This window comes from Lissotriton helveticus, chromosome 6, assembly GCF_964261635.1.
Source record: "Lissotriton helveticus chromosome 6, aLisHel1.1, whole genome shotgun sequence".
NCBI classification, from domain to species: domain Eukaryota; kingdom Metazoa; phylum Chordata; class Amphibia; order Caudata; family Salamandridae; genus Lissotriton; species Lissotriton helveticus.
The window spans coordinates 163458640-163485717 of record NC_136067.1 but is presented as its reverse complement, the minus strand read 5'-3'; the positions used below and the strand labels follow the sequence as shown (position 1 = coordinate 163485717).

At 42.7% G+C, this 27078-nt stretch overlaps 1 protein-coding gene and 1 long non-coding RNA gene across 2 annotated transcripts in view; one reads left to right on the top strand and one right to left on the bottom strand.

Annotated features, from left to right (window-relative positions):
• The window catches only part of LOC144762387 (uncharacterized), a 609729-nt gene extending 607276 nt beyond the window's left edge, over positions 1–2453 (top strand). The window contains exon 3 of the long non-coding RNA XR_013596084.1: positions 1676–2453. This is a non-coding gene — a long non-coding RNA (uncharacterized LOC144762387). The remainder of the gene's footprint in view (positions 1–1675) is intronic.
• The window catches only part of C6H8orf74 (chromosome 6 C8orf74 homolog), a 2015860-nt gene that overhangs the window by 1344789 nt on the left and 643993 nt on the right, over positions 1–27078 (bottom strand). The gene's annotated exons all lie outside the window — the stretch shown is intronic.

Sequence of the window (27078 nt, the reverse complement as noted above, 5' to 3'; positions counted from 1 at the left end):
TGAATAACAGGGATGTTTTTCACCTCGGGATTAGTTGTTTGATGTCACTCTGAGCCCCGCGGTGAAACCCACTGCCTCCCATCTATAATTCTATACATTACCTAGACACCATTTTTAAATGCTTCAGGACTATGTTTAATAGGTTCCCCACATGGATAGAACCGTTTGCCAATGACAATGTAATATACATGCAGGTTTGACTACCACTTAATCGATCTAAGAATCTTTTACCCATGCACACAGTTTTATTTGGGGGCTCTTGCAAGGTTCTTCATTTTTCACTACACGCATAGCAATGCACCTTGCACAATAGAATAGAGGCATGTCTCTAAACAGCAGGCATGCAAGGCACTGCAGAACGGGGACTACACTGCAGCTGGGATCATGTCAGGGATTTGACACCTCCCGTTTCAGCAAAATGGCTTGAATCCTGCTAGAATTTAAAATAAGTGTGTACAGCTCTTCTGATTTACTGAAAATGGGTCTATAACCCATTTTCCTATATTCTGATGCAGTGCTTAATTTGAGCCTGTGCTTTCTGGTGCTCCACACTGCCACTTAAATGTTTTCCGGTGCTCGGCACCTGCACTTTATTATCAACACTGCACTTATGACAGTCTGCCACCTGGTGGTGCTGCTTATTTAATTTAGAAGATGAGCATAAGAACGGGTGTTTATGAATGCAATACCTCGAAAAAAAATACTAATACCTGCCTCCACAGTCATACCTTTAGCTTTGAGGTCCTGCACCTTGAGAACCTCACGGCTGAGTATGTGTGCTTTATAAGCCCCTGATTGATTGATTGATTGATTGATTGATTGATTGATTGACTTACAGGCGACAAAGATAGTTAGTAATTATTTTGGCAGCGATGACTGGGCAATGGGTGGTGGGAGTTGCAGTGGCCTCCTGGTCAGGGCCCTGGCACTTATTTTTCAAATTAAACATTTGTGTGATGTCACTTAACCCGTTGCATGCTGATGACGGAACCGCTCCGTCATCAGCTGCGGTGGCGCTGTGCTGATGACGGAGCGGTTCCGTCATGGCCCTGCCGCCGCGCCTGCGCTGGGTGTTCTATTGAGCGGGCGGGGCCATGACGGAACCGCTCCGTCATCAGCACAGCTCCACCGTGGCTGGTGACGGAGCGGTTCCGTCACCAGCATGCGGCCGCCCCGCCCCCTTAGCACTGCGGCGGAATAGCCGCCGCAGTGAAGGGGTTAATTGTGAGATAGTTGATGTCATGCATACCAATTATCCATGGGTCTCGCTTTAATTTACAAAATGTCAGTGGCCCCTGCCTTTGAGCATGAGCTCTGCTTGTTTTAGATTACCCCGTTCTGAAGCTGATAGTGGAAGCTGATAGCGAATAAGACCCCTTGCAGGCTTTGAGCCACAAAGTCTAAATTGGTGCTTGTGAGGTCAAAAGGTTCATCAAATGCGACATGCCAGGAATGGTCAGGGAAGAAATTCCAATGCAACATTCCTTGGATAATATTATTAAACATTGACATTTTCATTGGAATCACACCGAAGCATGGCTTTTTCTATTTGACCCGTCTAATATAAAGTACAGTTTCTTGTTCTTTGGCAAAAAATAACTGAATTTGCCAAACACATTTCAAAATCAAAGGTTTCACTAAAAATTACGTCAACTTTGTATTTTTTATTTTTTAGGTGACTTAGATCTGCACGAGTGTTTTTTAACATGAAGTATGTTATGAGCAAATACCCAAGACACAGGCAGTCAAAGCACAGGAGAAAGAAATCTAATGTCCCCCAGGTGCTTTAAAAGGTACAATAAAGCTGGAGTGTTGATCCTGTTACCAAAAAACGTAAATCAATCTTTTATATGAGTACAGACCACAATGTCTACCTGATATCAAGGCACATTCATGTGACTGGTTTGTAATGCACAAGGATACAAGGTAAACCCAGCAACACATCGGTGTGAGCAAAGGACAAGCCTCAGTTCAAGTGGAGTTCAAAACCGAAGCAAAAGTCCAAGTGGATCATTACATAAAGATTTGATTAAATGACCATTGCCATATTAGTGCCTACTGCTGGTCATTGCCACATTTGGGGACAACCCCTGGCAAAATGGTAGAACAGGCATATCGGTGGTTATTCTTGGCAACATAGGGGCATCCATGGACTATTGTGGCATCCATGGCACGATGATTACTGTGTCCTGGCATAATGGTAATGTCCACTGCTGCTCTGTGTATGATGTTGGAGTTGGAATAAAGATGGTTCTTCATGGACTATTGTGAGCATCCAAAGCAAGATGGTGTCAACTCTTTGAATGCTGCTGACCCTAGCGTAATAGTTTATATATTTTTTTTTACTTGTGTATTTTTAGAGCACTCTGTACCACCCTGCAGTCACTTCATAGCGATTAACATATTTGTGATTCTTGCTCTACACAGGCATTCAAGGCAGAATCATACATGACTAACAGTGGTACATTTGAGTACTTAATAAAAATTGTACATTGATGTGCGCATGCAAAAGTATTTATTAAAATGAAAATTTGGTTTTCAGTCAGATATTTTGTTTTTGTTCACAGGAAAATGATACGCTTTTGTTTGAAGTAATTAAGTTTATTTTCCAAACTGAGAAGTGTGCATTTACTAGCACAATCTACGTATTTCCGCGAACTGAAAAGCTGAAGTTTTGGGACAAAATGATTGCATTTTAGAGACTTGTAGTGAATATGCCTATAGCTGTTTTAAAACCTAATCTGTAAGATTAGTGCAACCTGTCTGTCTTCTGAAGGTGTAAAACCTCCATAACCCGAGAGGCAGCATTGCTGCAGGAGCCTGCAAACCCTGCAAGATCTACTGTGCTGGCTGAGATTGGACGAGGTCTTTAATGTTTTTATTTCTTCACTCGGCCAATTCCTAGGAGATTTTCAGTCATGCCATATGATTGAAAAGCTTCTTTACAGGGACAAGATGGAAGAATGAAAGGAACTAAATTGTAGAATTGTAGATAGATGTTATGGAAAATGGTAAACTATTTGCTGAGCTTTTTAGAAGACATTTTTATAGAAGTGATGCTGCAAAATCCTTAATTTTGCCACCATTTTCGCTAAATTATCTTAGAAGGAGAGAACTAGCAACTGTCCTGGGAAGGTATGTAAATGCTTGGCACAGAGCTGGGGTAGTAGAATATTTGAGAGTTATCCTTCAGAGCTTATGACTTTCTAGCAGTTGTTTGTGAAAAGTGTTCTGAATAACTGAACCCCATTTTTATGGTCTGGCTCGACAGCACAGCTGTCACCAGGAAATGTATGTGAGAACCACCAGGAGAGGGACTTTGGCTCCACTTTCATGTTGGGAGCAAGGAGTACATGTTTTGATTTGGTAGTTGTGTGCTTCCAGAAAAACATGCGGTGATTATTGTATTTATTTATCCAGCTGCCTGAGCTTGAATGTTAAGGGGCACACACACGCCATTGTAATGTTATTAAAGTTTCTTAGGTAAGTAGATCATTGTTGGGCCTATCAGTCTTAGGGTGATCTTCCCCCCAACATTTTGCCTTACTGAGGTGCAGTCTGGATGACGAGCATCTGCCATTGTGTAGTGAGTCTTGACCCATGGTCCCTTGCTCCCATCATCCATTCCCGGTGCTGGGAGGGAGGCGCCACTCTGACCACAGGGATAGGCCAGTCTGGCTGTGACCCCTGGGGGAGGGGGCGTGAGTCGTGAGGTGGAGCACCATGCATGGAATTCTGAATGTGTGCTCATTTTGCTCTCTGCCCTTGTGTGGTTAAACATTCTTCCTGTGAGCCTCCTTGTTCGTTGTGCACAGGTTTGGTGAAACACATTCAAACTTTGTTTATTTTCCTCTTTGGGACTAGATTCTTCCCTCAAACATGTTTCATAACCGGGCTGACAGTGCTCCATCATGGAGCACTCTCCTAAAATGAATAACATTTAGACCCCCTTCGCCCACTCTCTCGACCCTCTCTTCCCCCAGCATTCTGGAGTTTCTTGTTCGAAGCTACTATATCTGCGGTAGAACTATTGATGAAGAGGTACCAGGGCTTTATGTGGGATGAAAAAACTGGGGGTCTCTCAAAGGGGCGTGCCCAATGTAATTAAGTGCGAGGCTTAAAAACACATAAGCTAAAAATCTGAGTTTAGCATAGTGTGCTGCCCGACTTGTATTTTGCTGTTTATGTCATTGCATCCAGATATATGATACAACAAGTAACATCATACCTACAACAAGTCAGGACTGTTGGCTTCGTCAATGGTTGTTAGTTGCAAAGATAACTAGCAGCAACTATGGCTTGTATATAATATTAAAATAGTTTCTACTTAAAGTCCTAGTGACACCACAGCAATGTTGCTGCTTCTGAGTTTCAAAGAGAGAAGGGAAATCAAGAGAGAAAATGACTCTTTAAAGGATTTCCCCTTCCCCTCGAACGCTCACCTGGCATGACGTCATGCCGTACCTTATCTACTAGTGAGAAGTGAGCAGTGTGCGCACGCGCACATCGATGTGCCTGCTGTCACTGTAGTCCGGAAAAAAACGGACCACCTGTGCCAGGGCACAAGACAGAGCCCGATAGAGACCCGTTTCGGGGCCCCCTTTAAAAAACTGCCAGTGCTTAGCACCTGTGAGACCCGGCCCACTTAAAGCCTTGAGAGGTACGTGTGCTCTTTTCTTGGTTTTCAGCAAAACCAGGTCATGGCTTCGTGATTTTCTGAGCTCAGGCTTTCCTTGTTTCTTGTTGTTGGTCTCTGCTGCTATCTTGTTTTTGGCACCTTGGTGCAGAGCGGCGCAGGAGACACTATCTTCAGGGCTCTGACGAGACGCTTTCAAACACGACGAAAATCTGCCATCTGCCTGAGGTTCCGTGAATTCTGAACCCGTTCCATAAAGGTCATGGTTTCGTTACGAATTTGATATTAGCGAACCGTAACTAGTAGTGCGGCTAGTATGAGTGTTTTCATCACGTTAGACCGATGGATTCACTACGTATTTAGGGATTTCGTTCTGAACCCTTGGGTTCCATTTTGTGTATGGCAGCCATTTTGTGGTTGCCCTCACATAGGCTGATGACTGTGGCTGAACTAGTCTTTTTAAGGACACGTACACCTTAGCTCCAGTTCGTGCTGACTTCTGTTTGGCCTGAGTGAACTGACCCTGTTGCCTGAAGCTGACCTTGTTAAACCAGTTCCTGCCCTTTAGCTGATCAAGATTAAGGATCAGAGCACAGGACATCGTAAAGTTTTATTGCACACAAATATGCCTTATCCTACTCTCACCTGTTTCTGCTCCTTTCTTTATGGTCTATTTATGATTGGGTTGTGGCCTTTTTTATTATGGGTTCGTTCGACCTGTCTAAAGAAGAATGTTGGGTTTGACCGATGATTGATCATGGGCTGGGCAACTGAAAAGTGGGTTTTTACCGTCATGCGATACCTTTGGTGTGAATACATGTGATTGGACAGTTTGTAAATATTAGGTATTTGTCTGGAATGTGATTTTTGGCATAAAAAGGGACGACTTGCTGTGTAAAATTGAGCAGTCTCCTGAGAACTCATACCTTGATGACTTCTAGGACTTCTGTTACTGGCTGCAGCCAATAAATTTAATCTTTGACGCCACCAAGAAGTTTCCGTGTCTCTGTATTCTAAGACAGGTGGAACCCGAAGGCTTTGGGCGTGCCCCTGGCGCCGCTGGGTATTAAATAACCCGGTTCTTCATGCCTAGGGTGAACAGATTTTGAAAAACAAAATCCGGGACAATTGCTAAACATGGAAGAAGGACTACAATTTTACATCAGCACGGAATTACTTAAATGACAGGGTGGTATGATGGAACAACACAGGGAAATACATTGCATGCCTTAACCACACATTTTTCACCCCGCATTGTTTTACAACGCATATGCTTTTACAACATATGCCATTACCACGCATTGTTCATATATAAATAAAAAAACAATGTATTTGTGGGGGAAGCCCCCCACAACCCCATCTTATCCTAAATGCTTAGTAAAGACATGCGTTGTAAAAACATGCACATGCTAAAAATGCATGGTAAAGGCACAAAGTGGTAAAAACCTCTTTGTAAAGGCTGTGTCCCAAATGACAGCGCTCATCAATACAGAAACACAGACGAGGCACTATAGGGCTAAATTAAAGGCAACTTTGAAACCCAACCTCATGTGTGCTATTTTATTTGCTTTCTTTTAAGAGCTCATAGCTTCTCCTACCATGGAAAACATAAAATTGTTCCTTCCCCTGTTAACAGTCGACCCTTTTTGAAAACCAGGACTTGTGCACAATTTGCTAACATATACCGGGACAGTTGATGAAAACCCGGTACTGTCCCGGCAAATTCGGGACACCTGCTCTCCCTACTTCTGCCCAGACATGATGATGTACCCGGGCTTGGTGGACGAAGCAGGGCGCGGTTTAGGTGTGCAGAGTAGATATCCTGTTGGGGGACAAACTGGCAATTCAGCTCAGTAATGTGACATTTTTTTGCTTATCATTTTTTTAATTAAGAATTTAGGATATTATGAAAGATACAATATAGCCATCAGAAGTATAGAAATAAAATAGCACAGGAAATAGGGCAGTACACTTTAGTTAGACGTATTAGGAAGTCAAGAACATTTTGCAGTGATATGCCACACAAGCATCAAAGATATGTTTAGTAATGTGACTTTTTATCCACTAACTTGTGGCAGGCAGCGTTGGGTTTTGGACAGCTCTGACAGCACTAGGACCTGCTAGAGGCCGCTCAAGGTCTCTCTGCATCTCCCAATGATCTCGGGATGGTGGTTACAGTTGATGTAGCTAGGTGTGCGGCACAGTAGCAGTACATGGTACGAGCTCCTTGTTTGGTATGAATTTCCAGTGTTCGGGTGGTGTAGTGCGATTTGGCGTTCGGCTCGGGTAATAATAGGGGCAGGGCTTTAAGTGGGATGAAAAAGCTGGGAGGTCTCTCAAAGGGGCGTGGGCGATGTAATTAAGGACGTGTCTTAAAAACACTTAAGCTAAAAATCTGTTTAGCATAGTGTGCCGCCCGACTGGTATTTTGCTGCTTCTGCCATTGCAGCCACATATATAATACACGTAACAGGGGCGACCTTAGGAATGTGCAAGCTGTGCACCTGCACAGGGCCACCAAACCCCAGGGGCCACCACGCCAATATATATCCTTAATATAATAATCCTCTGAGGATGGATACATATTTGTGTGGCGGCCCCTGGCAGGGATTTAGGCGGGCTCCGGCTCTGTTCTTCCAAATACCCTGACTCCCCCTCATCACTGGCCTCCGCGCTCCGCCCCGCCCGGACCCACTCTTCCAGGGCCCCCTACCTACGCTCCCTGCCCAGGGCCACGATGAGCCTAGAGCCGCCCCTGCACGTAACATAACACCTACAACAAGCCAGGACTATTGGCTTTGTCAATAGTTGTTAGTAGCATAAGATAAATAAGCAACAACTATGGCTTTGTGTATATAATTCTGAAAATCCTTCAGTTCTGAAAGTATGAGACTGTGAAAGACCTATAACGACTCTTTGAAGTTACCCCGAAGGCAGCGATGGGTGGTACTGCTGCAGAGGTAAGATTTGTTTTTTTCAATATTTTGGGTTCATGTTAACTTTACAACAGCTAGACTTTCAACATGTAAAAGATAACCTTATTGTTGTACAATTAATACTGTTGGGTTTTTGCACAGCGCCCACCACACACCCATTCTTGTTTCCTGGCGCTAAGGAGAAAGACCTTCTTTTATTTGAAGTGATGTCAGCCTGTTAAATATTCATTAGTAAGAACTCTCTCCTTCGCTTCATTTCGCTAATATATTTGTGCATTAGTGTCACCTAATGCCAGGTTATGGCAACAATAATGTATTATTTATATTTACAACTTGATGCCATGCGTTAGTCGCTGAACTGAGTGGTAATTTCGTCTGATTTATTTGTCTCAGTTCAGGAAATTGCTTTATCAGGTTTCAAACTTGCGACCTCTAAATCAAGGGCAGACGGCATTATGGGGAATTGTAGGTCCATTCTCATAACGGAATTAGTAAAACTACAAGTCCCGGAATGCTCAGTGCCTATGGACTAACAGCCACGACAGACTCAAGGCACCTTCGACAGACTCAAGGCACCTTCGTGACACAGGGATGCAGATGGCATCCAGGACTAATCCTATAATCTGCAACCTGTAATCTAGTTCACGGATCCACTTGCAGCAGGACAGACCTCTTTCCCTCCACAGCTCTCAAAGCACCCCTTTCTTTGTGGAGAAAGGTGGCCCGCGGAAGGGCATTATTTCGAGATGTGGTGACAAGGCCTATCGGGGATCTCGTCAGCTGCCGTCGTCATCGATACAAAGCAGTCCGCCTGATCTGGTCCTATAATCAGACCTAAAACTGGCGCGAGGAGGGGGCGGATCTTAGCTTGGCCTGGATTTATGTAACTAGGCTAATGAAGAGACGGGCGGCTGTGAGACGGAATAATGTCGTCGGCATATTCTGAGTGAGGTAAGTCTGACGTTTTGCTGTTTTTGGGTTGACAGCAACACTTTGTGGTCGAAGCGGCGCATAAATGCAAATTTCTCTAGAACACTTGTGTATGGTCGATTAGGAATAAATGTTATAGAGGCCCAAAGACGACAAAAGGATTTCACTCATGTTTCTCTCTCAAACTACCTCGAGGACTAGATCTGCCTCAAAAGCAGCATCTTCAGTTGAGGAGAGATCCTTTTAGAGCACAATAGTTAGCTTTGCTTAGTTTAATTTAATTTAATTCTATTTTAGGCTCTCAACAGTTGTTTTCTTTGCCATACTGAAAATATAAGTACCTACTATGATGTCTGAGTGCTTCACTACTACATTTGAAGGTATACTGAACAAAAAGGCTGCTTGTTCCTGCTTTAATCCGGTGAATAGTTAAGTATGTTGTAGTTTGTAATGTATATATTTGGTCCACCTTCATGCAGAACCTATAGCCAGAACTAATTATATGGCCTGTAATCAATCAGTGACCAGGGTATATTGATGACATCACAAATGTAATGCTATCCCAGTTATAACGTGCGAACAGTGTTGTTAGCGCATAAGGTTACTGCTGTGACATATGGAACAAAGTACTCCCTGCTGTACATTATAGGAATATTACAAGATGACGAGGAGTTCCATGAGCATATAGAGGGATAAAGCTGAAGGCAAGTTTAATTATAAGGTCATGGAACCCTTAAGTGAACCGCACTATCGTTTTGATGTAGGCAGAGGGTATTTTATTCCTTATAATATTTGTGAAACTGTCCCCTTTCACACAAACCGCTTGGTATTTCGTTATTTCATGTTCATTGCGGATCACAAGAATAAAAGCAGCATCTGTCCAGTGACAAAGCAGTTAGTATTTTTTGACAAAATATATTAAAATCAGTTTAATGTAAGTAGGTTAAAAAATCTCTGGACCAGGTTGTGTAGAAACGTGATGAGATTCGGGGCCTGGTTCACAAAGATAAATGTAAACTTTTGTGTACATTTTTCGATTGTTTGCTCTTCTTCAAGGTCTTTTACTAGTAGTAGTATCTTTACGACTGCCGCGTGTTAAACTTGTTTTGCAGCTGTCTGTTTAAAGATACGGATGCTCAGTTAGTGGAGGATTCTAGCTGAGAAAATAGTGATATGTTCTTATGTCACAGGCAATAAACTTCGAAGGGCCTCACTCACTAAGTTAGAATGATCGCATTTTGTAAAGTTCTGCTACTGCGGGAAATACACACCTGTTCCAAGTTTTGCAGCTCTGGACGAGGCATGGTGCGTGCTATTGCTGTTTTGCACCTTTACTGAATGTTTCGTCTTTTTTCTATTTTAAACTGGTGCATTTTATCAGGTTTTTCCTAAAAAACTATATCTGGGCAAAATTGTGGATGTGCATTAATTACCACACAACTTGGAATCCTGACTAACTCCCGCTCTCCCACAAATCGGGATTTCCGCGCTACTTCCAAAGAGCAGCAAAGAGAATCAAGTTTAACAGTGAACTACAAACCTGGCACAGTCTTGAGTATTCACTATTGTGTTGGCACTAGCCAATTTTAATTATCTTAAACTCTATGTTCCTAGCATGGATTATTAATATATATAGCTGAACACTGCGAGGCTGGCATCAATTTACTGTGCTGAAGTTAATAATACAAATTGACATGAGTGGGTATTAAAATGGGTTTATGCGCCTTTACAAAAGTGCATACAAAGGCAAGGAGACCCTTGTGCAATAGACGATGGCTATAAAGATCTCAAGATCTCAGTGCCCGATTTCAAACTCAGTTTCCATGAGTAGGTGTGAATTACTCTTGGATTGAGTCATAACTTACACATGCATAAAGTATAACTTACTGGTGAATCACACAGCCAGAAACATCTAAGCTACAAAGCAGTAAAGTCAAAAATGTAAGTCACTTCATAACTTCCCCATGAGCATGCAGTGATTAGCTCCTGACTACGACTGGCCTGGCCATGGATTATATATTTTTGTTGCACCTGATCAAAGTCGGAGTCGGAATGTATCAGCAGTTACCGCACATATTGGGATGAGGCGAGCCGAGCCCCTCTTAGAGTTATGCACATTATATGACCACCTGCAAAGTAATAGACCTCTGGGACATGCACAAATGTTTCGAAATACATGCTTCAGTGCAGTTTTGGGACCACCATACTTAGAACTAAAAGGACCTGGTGTAAGGAGGTAAAACGTGGAGTGAAGGAGAGCAAAAAGTGGGACATTTAGAAGATCAAGATGGATGTATGGCGTTACAACGCATACTTTTACATCGCATGCCTTTAAAACGCGTTTTTTACATCGCATACCTTTACAACGCATAGCGCTTTGGGGTGCTGGATAGTGAATAGTTTAATTTACTATTCCAACTCCAGTCCCCATGGACACTAGGGAAGGTGTTGGACAGTAAATTAAACGTATTCCTTATCCTAGAGCGCCCACCAGCGCAATGCGTTGTAATGGTTTGCGTTGTAAAAGTTGCGTCGTAAAGGCACTGCGTGGTAAAAGTTGCGTTGTAAAGGATGTTTCCCGATCAAGATGTGTGTAACAACGTTTATTTATGAAAAATGTTTTGTTGAAGAAGAGTACAACAGACATAAAAGGATATTTATTTCACTTCTTAGTTGAATGCAATAGCAAACTGTGCATGCCTAAATGTGACATGGTCATCTGCCAACCATTTTCTGCGGGTATATACACAATGCATAAATCAATGGTGCTTACCTATATTAGGTGTCAAGTTAAATGTTTGAGAATTAGAAAAACGTTGCAACTCGCTCACAGGAGGAAAGACATTCTCACGTTATAGTAAGTTATATGTTTTTGGGAGTACCTTTGTGAAGATGTCTCAGCAAGAGGACTCGGTGAGTTAGCACTCACCCCGAAAATAGACGGTGATCTGAAAGGCATGCGTTTGAATTCCGGCAAGGCAGACATAGCCTTCTATCCTTCCGAGGTCGGTAAATTCCGTAGCTGGCTGGCTGGGCTGTTTTTGATAGAGACATTTATTTCTTGGTCGTTGATTGTGGCAAATCATATTATTAGAGTGTTTTTATGAGCACTGGTTCAGCTCAGCACATGCTCACTCCTATAACAGTGTCTTCACAATCATGCACTTTGGGAGTGTGTCTGCAGTCTGAGCAGAGTGTGAGCACAGGGAGCATGCTTCTTGGCTGTACTCTTTTCAGTGCGGTGGGTTGGGGTATCCTGGTATGGCAATAGTGGGGGGGGGGACTTCGCTGTGTCTGCCCAGGATCAGCCTGGTGCCTTGATACACACAGGGTACCCTTTGAAATTGCCAAGGACCCAACTATCATACAGGTCTGGACTGGGAACCCAAAGCAGCCCAGGCAATGTTGTTGGGACCATCTCCTGGGGAGAGGGGGGTCTGCAAGTGTGAAGCACTGCTGCTTTTGCTACTGGGGGCCGATATTGCAGCACTGCTGCAAAACTGGCCCCCAGTGACAAAACCGCCCCCCCCACTGCAAAACCTGCCCCCACTCTTCCATCCTCCTGGGGAAATGCCTGATGCCCCGAACGGCCAGTCTGGCCCTGCTCTCACAAGTGATAAATTCAAAGACGAACTCTAAATTAGAAACTAGCTGTGCCAGTACCGAGTCATGATGGGCAGAGAACGGTCTAGCTGCTTAAGGGAGTAACATTAGTTTGCACTTTGACCAGCTGACAACATATGCTGTGTCAAAGCTCATGGGTGTATTTCAAATCCAGGAGTAATCATTAGATGATTGATGTATTCCTGGATTTCATTGGAAGTCAGTGCCTTTTTTGGCTGGCTGGGGACGGCTTCAGGGATCTCGGAGACCTTATACCAACGTACAGAGAAAGAAGCAACTGGTCTGCCCTTCCCTTAGCCATTGGTTGTTGTAAATGTCAGTCTTGCGTTGATGCTACTCTCCTATATGACATAGGGAGTTTTGCCTTCTGATGGTCCTACTGCTGTAGACATTAAATCTACACATTGAATGATGGTAGAGTGACAATCTGCAGGTAGAGAAGGCAGCGATCACACACTCTCTTCCTGCAGTGTCTGCAAGAGTGCAACCCTTACCTCTTACTACTACTAAATTGAGAAAAACCCTAACTTTACGACTTTCGGTATTAACAAAAGGCATTTTGGAGTAGTAAAGTTAGGATTCCTAACTTTAGGACTCCTAAACTGAGAAAAATCCTAACTTAACGACTTTCGGTATTCACAAATGGCATTTAGGAGTAGTACATTTTGGAATCCTAACTTTACTACTCCTCAATGCCTTTTGTAAATACCGAAAGGCGTAAAGTTAGGATTTTGTCTCAGATTACTTTTGTGAATCGGCCCTAAGAGTTTATGTCCCAAAATCTGCGTTAGTAAAAGGTTGACATCTCAAACGTATAATTTCAGAACTTTTTTTACACGTTTATGCTCCCTCATGAATTTGCCATTTGTTATGTTATGTTATGTTATTCGGAATTTGTCAAGCGCACGGTCACCCAGAGGTTTCATGGCGCTAGATCATATTTTGATCATATTAATTCGGTTGAAAGAGTAGGAACCAAATATGAACATTTGAAAGGAGTACCTTTATAAAGACATACAAAATGATATTTTTCTGTACATTTTCTACATACTTCATATAAAATAAAAACATGTTGAGACATCTCTGACAAAATATACATAGTAGAAAGAAAAAGATGAACTAGCGTAAAATGTCAGAGACCGTACCACCATTCCGTCAAAAGGAGTCATGTATCCCTACATTCCCCTAATCGTGCTAATTATTAGATTAACTGGCTCTATGAGTAAGCTTTTTTCTCTGACACCCTCATTATGAGCTGCCTCTTAGTACCGTTTTACAAGAAACATTTATTTCTCCCTAAAAAGACATAACAAAGCCTTAAGTGCATGTGCATGCGGTAGCATTGCGTTGGTTTCCAGGAACAAATCCTTCAGGTCAAACCTAGAGGATTTTTTCTTAATGTAGAAGGCCCATAAAAACTAGTTTACGTGCAAAATTAGGTGAGCAGCACTGATTCCATAGGTAATGCCCCATTCCACAGGAACCATAGAGAGTTAACCGGTAATCCCTCCGTAATGGGAAACAACGTTTACTACACAACTTTTACAATGCAGTACTTTACAATGTGGTCGTTACAACGACTGCGTTGTTACCACGCGTATCATTACAACACAAGTTGTTCCAAAGACTTGCTCTAGGGGGCTTGCAACATCAGGGAATATGTTGGATTTTAAATCCAACACCTTCCCTGCTGTTGCGCAAACTGGAGTAGGAATAGTAATTAATACTATTCCTAAGTCCAGCGCACCCCCTAGAGCAAGTCGTTGAAACGACTTGCTTTGTAATGACACGCATGGTAACAACACCGTCATTGTAACGACCGCGTTGTAAAGTACCATGTTGTAGCGTGCTATATTCCTTCGGAATACTGCACCTTAGAATGATAGCTGCCTCCGTTTTGCTAATACGAGGTATTACTGGTCGAAAATTGTCAGATCACAAATTTTGGATGTCTTAGAACTCAAGGACAAACCTGAGATGGACCTTTATTAATTAGCACCTCAAACTGCACAACGGTGTACTTTATGAGCACATTTTCAACATTTTCAATTCACAAGCATTCGCAGAAGAACTGATGAAGAGCTGCGTCGGGGCACATTTACAGGGACACTACAAGGACTCTTGTTTCCATTTCCATGAATCTACATAGACATAGCCTAGATTTAAGCACAACGGGAATGGAGCTCTTGTACAAGAGCACAGTGTTGTTTTATCCACAGAGATTACAATTTACCCACCGGAGTAAGCCATCTTCTACACCCCTCTAAATCTGGTGGTGATCCGTTGCTCTCTTGCATCCTGAAAAGGACATTTCTGATGATGTCCGGGGTGGGGAAGAGATCAGAAAGGGGATTGGGAAGGGTCTAAGCTAAAGGCCAAATTCACTAAGTTAAAAATGCGCTCCCGTGCTGTTACACCTATATTTGTAGCAAATGTCTGACTATTTTTGAATTAACGAAATTCCAAAAGTATGGAAATCTGCGTCTGGGGCACTTCAATTATTTCTGAGAGTGAAATTTTAATATTCGTGCATTTCCTCATGAGGAAATGTAATGCAAATGTGAATTAACATGTTTTTTTTCCTTCAGGGAAAACTCATTCGCTTACCTCAGTGTTAAATACAACGGTGCCACCTACCTATTCCCACCCTAGAAACATCACACTGACAAGGCGCTCAACAAGTGTATAATCATGGGGATGGGGGAGGTAGAGTGAAGATCCTTTCAGTCTCCAAGGTTAACTCTTATAATCAGAAGGGGGAAAGGATCACTTGTCCTGCTTAAACCTTGGGTTCACAAGTCGAGGAACTGGTATCTCCCAACAAATATGACTCTCATACACGTGTATTTCAGATGGTCTTTCTTCAGCGGTATATACTGGGTACCCGCTTTTTTTACACGTGCGTGCGTAATCATCGAGTCATTTTTTGTATTGTGCACCCTCCACCAGGAGGTTTTGCCTTAGGTTTAAGGCAGTAGTGATCGTGGATAGTGGGGGGGGTTATAGTGGTGGTGTAGTTGTTAAAAATCCGGACAGCCAGACAGAGACAATTTTAATAAGTCTGGATTCGGACTGTAAGTAAAAAGTTAGGTGCACTTTTTGAATTAGTTAGGGGTTCAAGTGCATATTATATCTAGAGTTTAAAAAGAGGTCAACATGTTTCAGCCTTTGGTAGTCAGAGGATCTTAGGCTTTCGTCAGGACCAATGGGGGTGAATAAATAGTGAGAAAAAAAAAAACGTTGTGAGAAGAAAAAAGGTAAATTGACCTGATTCTTCGTGATTCAAGGTTTCATTGTACCTGGAAAATAAAGAAACACACACACAAAACAGCAACAGACAGGGAGATGGGGTGCGGGAAAACACATATTATGTACAATAGTACCTTTTCGTTATTAAGTAACTAGAAAATGGCAATTCTTTTCTTCATACTCATTTCAGGCGTCAACTCTTCCTTTGTCATACTTCGGTGGGCAGGAAAGACTAGTACTGTATTGAGGTGCCCATAGTTTTATCATTGTACTCTCTTAGTGCGTGTACTTTAGACGTCGAGAGCCTCTACACAAGCCTTCCACAACAGAAAACTTTAGAGACTCTCGAATCAATATTGTTCAACATTGAATGGCACCATCGAACTCCAAGACACTTTGTACTGGAATGCTGCAGACTGGCCCTCATGGAAAACTTTTTCCAATATAAAGACACCCTTTATCTCCAGCAACATGGTACATCTATGGGGAGTACCTTTGCTCCCAGCGTGGCAGGTCTCTACGTAAGCACTTTCGAACAGACTTACATCCATAATGTAAACAACCCCTTCTCTCGTCATATACTCTTCTGGAAGAGATATATTGACGATATCTTTTTAATTTGGGAAGGAGACAAAGAATCACTAACAGATTTCCATAGGTGGTTGAACAATCAAGATGAACGCCTTAATTTCACTTATACATCCGATGCGCAGAGCCTTGATTTCTTGGACATAACCATCTTCGCCGAAGGAAACACTTTACAAACAAGAACATTCTTTAAACCGACTGCCAAGAATAGTCTGCTATCCTTCAATAGCTTTCATCCCCGCCCTTTGAGAGAAAACCTTCCATACAGTCAGTTCTTACGACTGAGGAGAAATTGCAGTTCCATAAAAGACTACAAATTGCAAGCGAGCGATCTCTGTGAAAAACTAACAGCTAGAGATTACCCAAAAATAATTATCAATTCCTGTGCCAAACGAGCCAGAAATCAACCAAGAGAATCTCTACTTGAAAGTCACCCAAAACAGACCGACGACAGGACTACCTGTGTCACAACCTATAGTCCAATAACAAACCACGTGAAAAAGATAATCAACCGTAATTGGAGGATTATAACATCCAACACCCTGACCTGGTCCAAACCCAGATTTGCAAACAAAAGGAGCAGCAATATAAAAGATCTTCTGGTCCACACAAGACCACCTCCGAAAAAGAAAAAACAACAACCAGGCCTATGGAATAACCCCCCAATCACTGGACACTACCCATGTGGGACCTGCGTAGTGTGTGCAACCACAGAACCAACGAAAGAACTGCAGTTACTTCCAGACTTTTCATGGAAACTGAAAAAACACACTAACTGCAACACTAGCCAATTTGTGTATATGATCACATGCCCTTGCGACATGCGATATATTGGGATGACCTGCCGAAAAGCCAAACAGAGACTCTGTGAACACAGGAGTAATGTGAACTGTAAGAAAAGCACGACAAAGATGTCATCGCATTACAAAGAGAAACAACATACAGCCAATGACCTGCACTGGGTAATCCTAGAAAGTCTAGACACAGTAGACAGAAACACCACAAAAATACTATTCGAAAAGGAACAACGTTGGGTCCATAGGCTTCAAACAGATACCCAGGGCCTTAACGATTCTGTTCCTTGGCTGTCCCTCAACAGATAATAAATAATCCAAGCCCCTCTGGAACATAGTACCTCTAGTAGAGAACACATGTGGCATGTTAATTCTGCTCACACCACATACCCGTAATTTTTGGCAGTGTTTTATGAGAGCACCATACAACCTAAGTGCCTTCACATACGACTTGGTAACTCCCATGCCAACTTATAAAATTCCCTTGACGTGCACCTTGGGCCACCAACTCGGCATAATGCGGCTGCCTTCAGCAATATACCTTTGTAACAAATTTACTAGAGATTGAATTCTCACCTAATTATCGCCCTGAGAGTCAAATGACAAATGTATTAGTAATTCTGATAGATAATAATGGCAAATGTGGTTATCCCCCCATGAATTATTGATTCTGAAAGATAGTAATAACCATCGACTTAGATCGATCATGAAGTATTTCTTCCAAAATAGATGCATCTAATAATCCTTTGCACAATCAATCTGAGTAATCCAATTGCTACCTATTACAATTCATTTGATTTATTTAATTCATTTTATTTTATTTTATTCTAATTATCAAAGCCTATCCGTGCTAAATGGGCAATTAGTAATGATAAGTAAGAACGAGCGGAAAGTAACTCTTCCATCTCTAGTACCACAACGTTAAAACCCACCCGGAACTACACCGCCCTGTAGTTCCGGGTGATGACAGGCAGAGCCAGCACATGCGGCAGAGACCGAGCAAGAAGGCACTAAGGTAACGCTGAGAGCCCAGCGCACGGAGCACGAGAGCAAAACCGCAAGTACAAGATTGCGCCATGTAACATTTTGTCTTTAATACCCCTCTAGTAAGACCTCTCTCGATCAGCCTTAAATCCCCGAGGAAGTATTTCTTCAAACATAACACGGTATGCACGAGGGATAAGAGCGCATACAGCGCATTGGGCACCACTCGAGTCACGCACAACGCACTCCCCAAATAATGACCTACGAACAAATTCTGGTCAAAAGAGCATGTGTACAATTCATTTTAGCACGTAAAATCAAACACCCGAATGATATGTGAAAGAGAGCATGGTATGACTGTAGTGTGAATGCAACCACGAAGCGGCCACAATTACAACGGTTCTCACTATAGTACACGCACTAAGAGAGTACAATGATAAAACTATGGGCACCTCAATACAGTACTAGTCTTTCCTGCCCACCGAAGTATGACAAAGGAAGAGTTGACGCCTGAAATGAGTATGAAGAAAAGAATTGCCATTTTCTAGTTACTTAATAACGAAAAGGTACTATATGTGTTTTCCCGCACCCCATCTCCCTGTCTGTTGCTGTTTTGTGTGTGTGTTTCTTTATTTTCCAGGTACAATGAAACCTTGAAACCTTGAATCACGAAGAATCAGGTCAATTTACCTTTTTTCTTCTCACAACGTTTTTTTTTTCCACTATTTATTCACCCCCATTGGTCCTGACGAAAGCCTAAGATCCTCTGACTACCAAAGGCTGAAACATGTTGACCTCTTTTTAAACTCTAGATATAATATGCACTTGAACCCCTAACTAATTCAAAAAGTGCACCTAACTTTTTACTTACAGTCCGAATCCAGACTTATTAAAATTGTCTCTGTCTGGCTGTCCGGATTTTTAACAACTACACCACCACTATAACCCCCCCCACTATCCACGATCACTACTGCCTTAAACCTAAGGCAAAACCTCCTGGTGGAGGGTGCACAATACAAAAAATGACTCGATGATTACGCACGCACGTGTAAAAAAAGCGGGTACCCAGTATATACCGCTGAAGAAAGACCATCTGAAATACACGTGTATGAGAGTCATATTTGTTGGGAGATACCAGTTCCTCGACTTGTGAACCCAAGGTTTAAGCAGGACAAGTGATCCTTTCCCCCTTCTGATTATAAAAGGCGCTCAACAACTCAGGCCCTACCAACCTGAACAATTGCATTTCCTTCCACCAACTATACAGACCCTTCCACTCTGCAGGACTCCTCGCCAACAGCCCACGGATACAAAGAAACAGATCAGACGAGCGTTGTCGTACAGTGCTTCTAAAGCGTGGAACGACCTCCCACTCTGCATCAGAGTTTTCTCCTCTCTTCTTGAATTCAGAAGAAGATGAATTCTTGGCTTTTCAATTAACCAACCTACCATAGGTAGGGCTAGGCACACTCACCTGCTCAGCGCCAAGATGCCCTCATGGGTGATAGAGCGCTTTATGAATCAAAATAACATAACAAGTTTGTGGATACTCACCTACTTTTACACAGGAACCCTTCATGGAATGCCAACAACCCACACCCTAAACTAGATTTGCAGTCGTGGAAATTCCATTATACAAACATTTCATATTAAGATATCCAGTTTGCAAGGGTAAAAGTCCACCCTTCCTCAATTTTGCAAACTCAGCTCCTCCAGTGAAGTTTGCTTAGTCCATCCTCATTGACAGTCTTGTAAAAGACTGGCACGGCTCCTGCCGTGCCAATTGAGGGGTTGCCTGCCACGTGTGGTTCCTTTATCCAGTTGTGTGTACCCAACAGCTGGTTGCATCCTCGACATGTGGTGTCATGGTAACAGTGTACCTATGGACTGGAAAATCACAGCCGAAAAAAGCCTGAAAGTGTCACACATACCATGGGTCACTTGGTGGCTATTTGTTGGAGTTAGTACAATATATAGTGCTTGCAGGGGGTGAATTTAGCTCCGCCCAATGCTTACTGTGTTTAGCCCTTTCTTCTACCACATATTCTGTTCATCCAAGGTGCACAGCATTGGGTTGTAGGAGTGGAAGGGACAGAGGCGCTGCTTGGAACAGGCACTATACACCGCTCTGGAGATATGCACGCAGAGCATATCAGTTGTAGGTGGTCTCTACAGCAGGCCCACAGTTCAGACTCCGGATGTAGGTGCATCCGTAGCCTCTTGAACCAGTCAGCAGTGTGTCTGTGGTGCAACCTTCAGCATTTTCAGGCGCTTATAATTTGAGAACATTGACAAATAGTTTGTCTGTTGTCAATAGTCTTATGTCTCAAAAATTACTTTAACTCTAACAAACCTTATGTAGTCTCTCGGATGTGCCAACTGGCCATTTCTAAGTAACAGATGTATGTCATATACAAAAATATTGTCTGACAGAGATATTAGATATAAATAAATAAACATAGCATTAGGCATGGTATCCTCCCACACAAGCTTCTCCCGTTGCTTAGAGGTGGATGTCATTATGCAGTGCAATGTGCAAATAAACATTTTGTCATATCTAGAAATGGGATGTTTGCTTATTTTGGACTTCATATCACATGAACCCTTGTTGGCTGGGTATTCTGAGAATATGACATCACCATTGACACAGACTCATTTTTCTGACATCATCAGCAGCACTGATGTCTCACATCTCTGTTAGAAGCAAACAGCTTAAATACAGTGCTTAATTTGATCCTGTGGGGGCCACCAGCACTTATTTTTCATAATAAGACATTTCCCAAGTGCAAGAGAGGGAACAACACAAGAAGGAGACATAAGAAGGAAGATAAAGACCGAAAAAACGTCTTGAAGGGAGAAAGGAGGAATCTGCAAGAGTGAGCTAAAGCGAAAGGGGTGTCGGGTAGTGGATTAAAGAGGCCTGAGGTGGATTAAAGATTAGACAACCTTGGTATTCGGCACGCTAACATTTAATATAGCACCAGCCGCGGGATTCTGAGCACAGCTTTGGGCAACAGCACTCATTCTGTTACAAATTAAACATGGCTTAAAAATATGTCCTCACACCAACCCACTCACCACGGCTCAGGATAGTTTGTGGGTATCTTGGCAAGCAAGATTAGTTAAGTGTAAACCAGGTACGAATACACAGTAATGTGAAAACTATGCCTCTCTTTGGGCTCACTTGTAATTTGATGCTGTCTGTCTGGATAACACCTTATTCTCTCTATGGGGCACATGCATCAATATTGCATTTTGCGATTCCTTAATGGCGAAAATTAAGGAATCGCAATTAAGGAATTGCAAACTGCAATGCATCAAGAAATCGCTAAAAAAATAGCGATTTCTTAAAATTCCTTAATTGCGAATTTCTAATGGTGAATCGCAATTAAGGAATACCTCCCCATCCATTCCTATGGGCCTAGAGGCCCATAGGAATGAATGGAAAGACATTCTTTTTTTTTTTTTAACTTTTTATTATATAAAACAAAAGGAAACAACACATCAAACATACAATAAAGGCAATACAGCAATAATACAGCCATTAGGCCTGCGCTCAAGGAGGACGGGAGATATATGACAACAGGAGAAAAAAGTTTTTAAATACAGATGAGGGGAGGGTGTCAAAGGTAGAATTGCACATGAACAGCACAATATACCACAGCTAGAAGGAATGTAGGTCAGGGCGACTGGGAAGGACTAGGAATCGCAGTGAGTGGGGGCGTACAGATATCTCCACGGTATGAGTTCCACTGGTTCCAAATCTTCCCCCATTTTTTGGGTCTGCCTCTTGCCATATACACTGTCTTTTCTCTGAACATGCACCAGTCCAGACTCTCTTTCCAAGCAGTCACTGTAGGCGGCCTCGGGGACCCCCACAACTGTGTAATATCCCTCTTCGAAACCATATTAGCAAGAGTCACCCACCGAAGCTGCGACGCGTCATAATCATTCGGACCCCACACATTCAATAAACATTGTCGGGCTTCCAGCATCATCACAACACCTGTTACTTCATCCATCACCTCATGTATACGTTTCCAAAATCGCACCACCTCAGGGCATTCCCATATGATATGGAGATAGGTGCCAAGGAGACCACACCCACGCCTACACATGCCATCGGTGGAGTAGCCCATATGGATCAGACGGGGACCGGTGACATAGATTCTGTGGAGGATCTTGAGTTGGACCAGACGGAGGCGGGCCGGAATCGCCACCTCCCTGGGAGAGGAGATCGCGGACTGCCAGTCCTCATCATCCAGTTCAATACCATCAGCAATCCAAGCTTCACGAAGGCGATCAAGCAGACTCGATCGGTCATTAATCATTTTCTTATAGAACAATGAGATAGTACTGTCTGGCACATAACCGTCTAGTATACGATCTTCGAGGGGGGAGGAGTCCGGAATATCACTACCCACCGGTAACACAGAGTTCAGAGCATGGCGTACCTTGACATAACGAAATTATTCCCTGTCACTCAGCTTATACTCTACTTGCAGATCAGAGAAGGTCTTCACCTTTCCTTTAACCCAGAGATCACGCACTTTACTAATACCGATCCTGTCCCATTTATCAAATCCCTTTGTCTTCCATAGGCTACCCAACTTCGCAGAGGCATAGAGCGGAGTCGCACCAGTTAGTTTATCACTCCAGCCCATAGCCGCCGTTGCGCTATGCCATACCCGCACGGCTATAGCGGTAGGTCCCGAGAGTTGTGAACGCAAGGGTCCCGAATAAAGCGTCCTGTAGTAATCACCACCCGGGAGCAGCCACTTATCCATTTCAAATGCTGGATTCAACGCCGGGCCATACATCCCGTGGTTGATGGCAGCAAGGTGGGAGGCCCAATAATACCTACGAATATCCGGGAGCGCTATATCGCCATCATACCAGGGAAGTGTCAATTTTGGAAGAGCGATGCGTGAACGTCCGTCCCATATTAATTGCCTCTGCAACAATTCTACTTCCCGAAAATATTTCGACGGGATGACATCAAAACTATTCTGAAGTGCGTATAGGAACCGCGGTAAGGACATCATTTTAAAAAGGGTCGCACGCCCTAGGGGAAATAACGGTAATTTACGCCAACGCGCTACATCGGAGCGCAACCTTTGAAGTGGGGGGAGTAAATTGCATTCATAGCGAACCGCCGGATCCAACGAGATAAACACACCCAAGTACTTAAAGCCAGACTGCGACAACTGGATGGGACAGCCCCGCGGCAAACGAGGGACATCACCCGCAAGTACATAAATGTAGGATTTCGACCAATTAATGATAAGGCCCGAGTTCTTCCCGAAGGAGTTAAGTACGTCAAACAATACGTTGAGCGATTTTTGGGGAGATGTGAGGTACAATAAAATATCATCCGCGTATAAGGAAATGCGATCTTCAAATTCCGGCGTCCAGCGTATACCCTTCATCGAAGGTTCCCACCGTAGCCAAGCGGCGAGTGGCTCCAACGCCAAAGCAAAGAGGAGCGGGGACAACTGACAACCCTGCCGCATGCCCCTCCCAAGAGTAAAAGGCACGGAGACACGGCCATTAACCACCACCTGTGCCAGTGCCGTTTCATACAGGAGTTTGACCCAACCAATAAAACCAGCGCCAAATGGAAAGACATTCTTAATTTGCAATTCACCATTAGAAATTCGCAAATTAAGAATGCAATTTCAAGGGTGCAGGGGTGTCCAAAGGACACCCTGTTGCACCCCTGAAATATGCCTAGAAATAAATGTTGCACACACACATGCCCCAAGGGCATGTGTGTGTGTAAAATGGAACTTTGAAAAATGCACTTTAGTGCATTTTTCAAACTTTTCGCAAATTACCATGAAGGTCAACTTCATGGTAATTTGCTCCCCTTATTTACGAATTTGCAAATTTTTAAAGTTTGATGCATTGCATTTAAGGAATCTCAATTTGAGATTCCTTAAATGCAATCACAATTTAAGAAATCTCAATTTTGCGATTTCTTAAATTGCGAAAATTACAAAAATGTTAATGCATCCCAAAAATTGGAATTGCATTCGCAAACGGCCGAATTTTACGATTCGCACCATTTGCGAATGCAATTTCCATTGATGCATGTGCCCCGTCATCTTTCCACTTGACATGTATGTGTTATTACTTTGACTCCCACCTCTGTCACCGCTACCAAAGAGTTTATAAATGACGGGTGATTAGACAACTCTGAGAATGACTAAACGTACTTTCAACAAGTTTTTTTAAATACATGTTGTGTGGATTTAACTGAACTAGTTATGAGTGCGATGTGGTGTGTTTAAAATTACTGTTGGTTGCATGGGTCCAGCACTCTACCACATCCTTTTTCTGAAATTGACCAAACGTTTGGGTGTTAATGTTCTAAAAATCAAAAAATGTTGATTTTAGGTAGCACATCCTCCTGCCTTGAAGTCTTCCAGGAAGTGGTAATTTTGAACCTAATATATGGCTTGTCTTTATTTACTTCCTAATAGGCATTAGGAACCAAAAAAACAACTCACTGATGTCTATAATGTTTACCTCTTAATATTTTTACAAATACATATGTAGTATTTACTAACGAGAGACAGTTTATCGGATGCAAGGGGCCTTTTGTCCTGATAAATGCCTTGAACCCCACTGTTGGGGCAGAAACATGTTGATTTATAGTTACAGATAAGGTCATGCAAAATTCTGTTCCTGTTAGGTTTTCAATCTCGTGAGACGGGGATCCAATAAACAAGTTTATCCCCGTCACATAATTTTAATTTCAGGCCCCATTTCCAAGTACTTAATATAGCACCAGGGATAACAATTATATTAAAAAAATCTAAGGCAAATACATTATTATTACATTATTACATAATTTGGTCCTGTCTAGCAGCATAGGTCGATTGGCATCTCTATGTCACTTGCCCTTCGCAAATATCATCAAACAGTTATGGTTGGTGCAAAACAGCAAAGGAGATCTGAGCAAATCATATTTCAGGTCCACATTGGAATATGACAATTGCAAACATTACTCACTGATCTAACTATTAGTGTGAGTTTGAAAATCATTGGATTATGGAGTGTCACGTTAACAAGCATCTGTCTTCAGCAGCGCAACAGATGTCCCCCTTCTTCCACATAATCCATCCCCTACGTGGACACACTTCTGTCTCTTTTGATTGAAGATCTCACAGGCCTCCAGGAGCCAAGTGTGCCCTTCTCCCTTCTGCTCTAGTATGTGCACTAGGCAAGACTAGGCAAGACAGGCTTCTTGGGGGATGGGCAGCAAAGGAAGAAGCCATATTGAATGAGCTAAACCATGTTTGCTCTATATGTGTATTTGTACAGTTGCCAAATATCAACATACTGTTGTACTTCAGAAAATGGTGATATCAGAATGTCGTGGGCACAATATTTTGGACAAAAATATCAACAAAGTATGAATTGGTAAGTATTGTTTTACTTTACTTAACTTCATATATATGTGCTTTGACAATATATCTATATATTTTCAAGGTGTATAGATGTTGAGTTGAGAATAGTAAATCTATACGTACCTGTATGCACTTACCTTCTCAATATTTTTGTCCTCAATACTTTGGTAATCATATTTTGCTGGCATGAGGTTTCTATAGTCAATATTTCAATATACAACCCCAGTGCACACAGTGAAAAGTCTGGCAGTTACAGCATACGAATGAAAGGCACCCAACCTGATGTGTGGTGGACTCAATTCAGAAACCCAGCCAGCTGTTTACTTCGCCACCGTACAAAAGCACTTGATACCACAGGCTGGACAAATCCCAAAGGATACTGCCAATACCGTAAGACTAATGGTAAAACCGGTACCTATCCCAAACTTAGAATCAAAAGAGGTTTGGTGGAGACAAAGTGGAGATGCCACAAATCAAAGATAGGCAAATAAAATCAACAGTACATGACATCACTGAGGTTAATATAGACCAGGATACCCATTGGAGACTATGACGATCTATCAGTCAATACTAAACTCTTCAGTAAGATAGCGCCTTACTCAAAGCGAAGTATCTGACAGGTCACTCTGAGGCAAAAAAAAAATCCCCAAACCTTTTCAAAATTGCACATTTTTATTTGTGTGTTTTAAATTTGATTGTATATCCCAGGAACTCCTTACTAGCACACACTAAGCCCTCTGGGGTCTTCAACACATGGCTCATCAGCACACAGAATTTGTATTGTTTCTCTTTCAATTTAGTCTTCCTTCATAATCTCAAACTTCACCATTTTTGGAATTTTGTTTATTGTAAATTTGCCTTTTTTAACTTTATCACGCTGTTTAAATGCTAAGGGGTCCAGTGGGAAAAAGTTACCTTCACACTTTCTATTAGCGTTTCCCCAGCAAAGGCCAAGGTGTCAATAAAGTCGAACAGGAGGAGGATGGGAGCTGTGAACAACTTTTGCTTTGCCTGTAGGTTCATTGTACAGAGTTGTGCTGGCTGTTACTGCCCAAAGTCAGGCAGAGACAATGAAGTGACATGTGTGTCTCCAGGACTTCTTCGAAAAGTGCATATTTGGAGGGGGATCCCGCCCACATGCACTGATGATCTGTTTGAGATACACCTTTAGTAATGTATGTTATTTAGTTTGCAATGTGCAATCAAGCTTTAACAAAACTCTACCTCCAGTTCTATTATAGCAGATATGACTAGGCCAAGTCACACTACTGTTGCCAGTGTCAAGTGGCGCGTGCGCGCACACACACACACACACACTCACACACACACACACACACACACACGCTATGTACCTCTCTACCTGCCTTTTGAATGAATGTATGACATTGGTCTGCATTCTGTTCATCAATTGTTCTTTATGCTTTTGCTGGGGGTGCCTAAATCTCCAGTGGTCCAGGGCTCCCCTCAGCTCAGCTCCAGCCACGGGTCCGCATTGCCACCGCAGAAGGAACAAGACATTGACTCCAGTAGTACATCCCAACAACTCCACAAATCCATGTTCTTACACCAATTTTCAAAGGTCGGGGAAGTCTGGCTAGTCCATAATTGAGTTATGTTTCAGTTTGCGACCACCAAGGGTCTACTGCAAGAAATCGTATTAGATTTCAGAATAGCCTCCTCACCCATACACCCAGCATAACAGATAAATCCACCGTGGTCCCCAGCACACTGCGTATACAGTCTGAGTCGAAGAAACAGCGCACGGACCCGCAGCACCACAGGCAGAAATTACTGGTAGTTACCCCAAATGTAGATATTTACCAACACCTTTTTGTTCATTCTTCTCCGAGTGATCTAGTTTAGCCTTTCGCCCCCAGGATGAATCTAAAAAGTGCCTCTGTGCCTGCTGCCTCATTTACTTA